The sequence below is a fragment of the Portunus trituberculatus genome, chromosome 38, assembly GCF_017591435.1.
Source record: "Portunus trituberculatus isolate SZX2019 chromosome 38, ASM1759143v1, whole genome shotgun sequence".
Lineage (NCBI taxonomy): Eukaryota > Metazoa > Arthropoda > Malacostraca > Decapoda > Portunidae > Portunus > Portunus trituberculatus.
In genome coordinates, this window is record NC_059292.1 from 27306543 (window position 1) to 27311045 (window position 4503).

The 4503-nt window shown below is 42.1% G+C and overlaps 2 non-coding genes across 2 annotated transcripts; both read right to left on the minus strand.

The window, feature by feature from the left end:
- Positions 1–883: 883 nt before the first annotated feature.
- Trnak-uuu lies at positions 884–956 on the minus strand. The gene has a single exon. It is a non-coding gene; the product is annotated as a tRNA-Lys (tRNA).
- A 2481-nt stretch (positions 957–3437) lies between these two features.
- On the minus strand, positions 3438–3510 carry Trnak-uuu. The gene has a single exon. It is a non-coding gene; the product is annotated as a tRNA-Lys (tRNA).
- Positions 3511–4503: the final 993 nt, after the last annotated feature.

Sequence of the window (4503 nt, forward strand, 5' to 3'; positions counted from 1 at the left end):
AGAAGAAAAGAAAGAATTAAATACAATGTAAACAAGAAAAGAAACGAAATAAAATAAGAAAAGCATAAAACAAACTATACAATAAGAAAATTAATCAAAGAAAAAAATGAAAATAATGAGGAGGGAAAAACGTAGAAAGCACATGGAACACGAAGAGGAAAAACGAAATGAGAACAAAAATAGAGAAAAATTAGATTACCGGTTAAATATCATTACTACTGCAACGTAACGCTAAACATCTACTAAACTTCAACATCAAGGTCACGAAAGATAGATGGATAGATGAAGGAGGAATGTGTGAAGGTGACACGTAACGGGCTGTCACTTGTAACTCTATACCTACAAGCTGTGATGTGGAGGTAGGAGGAAGTCTACAAACACTGCGAGGCGAATAAAGAATGTGGATTTTGTGAGGAAAATGTTTGGGCGTTGAATTGCGGTGTCGGTGCGAGCAAATAACGAAAAGATGAAAGACAAATAAATGAATGAATGAGTAAATATAAGATAGTGTAGGCGAGTGCTGAAAATATAGGAATAGGAGCGAGGTAAGGCACACTTGTAACCATTGTGTGTGTGTGTGTGTGTGTGTGTGTGTGTGTGTGTGTGTGATACCATTCCTAAATTCAAATGTTGTGATATGATGAGTAATGTCTTTCAAGCAGGAATCAATTGTAAGTTTCGCCTGAATTTTTAACCCTTGATATGTTACGGCATTGCTTATAAGAGAGAGAGAGAGAGAGAGAGAGAGAGAGAGAATATGACACCATGAAACGCGTATACCACCGACTACATCTTTTCATCAAATCAGTTACAATATCATCAACAACACGCTAATCAGACGGACAGACATCACTATCACAACGCAAACTTCACAAAAAACATTCGCCCGAACAGGGACTCGAACCCTGGACCCTTAGGTTAAAAGCCTAATGCTCTACCGACTGAGCTATCCGGGCTTGCAGGGAGGAATTCGTGAGGGTATAAAAAGCAAGTGGCAGCACGTGGGTGGCTACCAAAACCAGGTGGCAGGCGCTATAGTAGGCTCCCGGCACCGCGCTCCCCCGTCACTCAGACCGCACGTTGATGGAAAAGTTTACGCTCCTGAACACGCAGACAAAATAAGATAATTAATACAAGAGGTGTAAAAAAGAACGCAGTTAGTAGATAGATGGTGTGAAATCTCCCCCTCCTTCATTCCCCCCTCATGTTGCAGGTGGAAGAGCGAGGGTGAGGGAATTAAGGCCTGTGTGCATGGGCGTTCATGTTCACTGCGGCTCATGGCCAACGTGAACCTTCCCTCCCGTCGCCACCCTCATCTCTCCCATAACTCGCTACGCCACGCCGTCTTATTCACGCATATACATTTTTCTGTTAACCGAATAGTTGTAGATTGTTGGGTTACTATAGCTACAAAAAGCATTAACTACTACTACTACTACTACTATGGACATTGAGAGAGAGAGAGAGAGAGAGAGAGAGAGAGAGAGAGAGAGAGAGAGAGAGAGAGAGAGAACCTGCTCATATTGTCGAATGAAACTAGAAAATCTGGTCTTTTTTTTACTACTACTTTTCTTTTCTCAGGACTTGGTCATCTTCATACGTAAGTGATCTTACATAACGAGTCCTTTCAATGCCTCTCTCAATAGACACACAATCTGATGAAATATAGAGGGGAAAAGGTTGCCCAAAAGTAGTTACCTCTCTCTCTCTCTCTCTCTCTCTCTCTCTGTGTGTGTGTGTGTGTGTGTGTGTGTGTGTGTGTGTGTGTGTTTTGGTAAGGTCATTTCACTATTAATCTATTATTTATTTTATTCATCTATCTGAACAACTATTTTCCGAATGTCCATCGACTTATTTCCCTCAGTAGCGCTATTGTTACTTTCTCTACAAATGAAGTATATTCTACAGATTACATTATCTGAATTCTATCAAAATCAATTTTCATAGCATTATAAGTAATTTCACTATCATGAGTCATCCTAGCTTTTTTTTTTTTTTTTGTCTTGTACTCATGATCGAGGAACCCAGATGAAGCAGGAGGAGGAGGAGGAGGAGGAGGAGGAGGAGGAGGAGGAGGAGGAGGAGGAGGAGGAGGAGGAGGAGGAGGAGGAGGAGGAGGAGGAGGAGGAGGAGGAGGAGGAGGAGGAGGAGGAGGAGGAGGAGGAGGAGGAGGAGGAGGAGTCTATATAAGTCGACGGATGACACAATAATATGAAGCACAGAGAGAGAGAGAGAGAGAGAGAGAGAGAGAGAGAGAGAGAGAGAGAGAGAGAGAGAGAGAGATTAGATGATCAGGATGCTTACAGGGAGGTATGATAATGTTGAGGAGGAGGAGGAGGAGGAGGACAGATCGAATGGATGGGAAGTAGTAGGATGGTAGATAACGATGGAGAATTAGCAGATGATGATGGAGGAGGGGCAGAACAAGGGCAGATTCAGAAAATGAGAATATGATAGAAGCACGGAGGGGAAGAGGGAGAGGAAAGAACAGACAGGTACAGGAAGAGAGAGAAGGAAGGAAACTGAATGTGGGAACAGGAATTTGTGAGATGCAAGGAAGATGAGACAGAATTGGAGAGGAAAGGGTGACAATGCGAAATTGGGAGGTAAGGGAAATTAGGTAAAGAGATAGAGAGGTGACGTGGGAAGAAATAATAAGACCGAAAAGATGTGATATGGGATGTCGAAGAAAGGAGGGATGAGGGAAGAGGGGAGGGAAGAGGTGAAGTGGCAGTGAGTGGGAGGAAGGAAAGAGGGAGACAGATGGAATAGGGAACAAAGTGGAGGAGAGATGAGATAGGAGATGAAGGCAGGGGTGATGGGAGAGGAGAGATAGGGAGGGGAGATGCCTGGCCCCGTGCCACCTGTTCCCGTGTCGTTCTGCTTACGTTGAGAGAGAGAGAGAGAGAGAGAGAGAGAGAGAGAGAGAGAGAGAGAGAGAGAGAGAGAGAGAGAGAGAGGGGAAAACGTTTCCGACTACAAACACTTCCGCTCATATAATCCTCGTCTCTCCATATCTACTGCCAATGTGATGTGAGCCTATTCTTACCATTCTAATTCTCTATTGTCACTACAACCTTTATTTATAAATGCACCGCTCTCACCACGACTATTTTCAAGGGATAAAGATGATTGGCCACATCCTCAAAATTTTTGTTAATAATGAAAATATGTTCGTTTCACTAGAACCTGTATAAAAAAAAAAATTTAATAAAAATAAAACCCGTCACTTCAACTATAACCTTTTTTAATGTTATGGAAATGCAGCGCAGATGTGATCCAACGTGACACCACCCGGTTCGCTCCCAGTCTATTTAAATATTGTTAGTTATTTACCGCTCAATTTTTACCGCACGTTGCTTTCAGCGTCGCCCCCGTCAGCGGTCGCCGCAGTCCACGCCAACCTATAGTATCGATCGGGTAAACCGTAAAACATCCGCCCGAACAGGGACTCGAACCCTGGACCCTTAGGTTAAAAGCCTAATGCTCTACCGACTGAGCTATCCGGGCTTGTACATAATGGCACTTATTGTTTATTTCAACTGCTGAAGTACAATTATTCATGTGAATTACTCCTAAACATTAATTTCTTTGAACAAGTGATGTTTCAACAAAAGCAGTTTCATTTATAGTCGCTTGTGTTTGTTATTGAGACGCTGATGAGCAAGGGAATGAGGAATGTACGCATTACATTATTATACACATCATTGGCATTACATCAGTATTTTCAAGTAGTACAGTAATAGCATAATAATATAATGTAAAAAAGAATAATAATTTCGTTACATGGTACAGTATTTCCTTACAGCAACACGTACGGCAGGACAGGAGTGTCTAGCAGCAGCTCCCACGCATCCCCTCCCCTCACTAACCCGCCGGCCAGCATTGCATCACCATTATGTCGCCCTGTCAGTGAACAGTTCGCCTTAACACCATACTAAGGATTATTTGCGTTACCTAAATATTTTCAACGTTTTCTCCACAGTAGAATATAGAAAACCAGTCAGTGGAGGGAGAAGTGAAGTATTTCAGTGGTATGTAAGATTGACCCTTTTTTCTATAATAGTGTGCAGCGTAATATGGCACAGAGAAGCTGGAATGCACGGACAGAACATGCTTTCTATTACTCCACTTACATTACATAAAATATTCCGGTAAAGCAGTTTTGTCGTAATCTTGTAGTTTTTTTTTTTTCTTTGTTTTAATCAATGGTAGTATCGTATTTTAAATATTGTTTTGATTTTCATTGCCACAAAAAAACTGTTAATTCCTAACCACTAGGGGCGGTGTAGTGTGTGTGTGTGTGTGTGTGTGTGTGTGTGTGTGTGTGTGTGTGTGTGTGTGTGTGTGTGTGTGTGTGTGTGTGTCCCAGCTATCTCCCCTCACAGAGATGTTAGTCAGGAATTTATGTCACAATGAACATGGCAGCTCCATTTCACTGGACTAAAGGTACATAGCAAACATTTGTCAGAAAAATGTATTTGGTGAAGTAGAAACCCAATG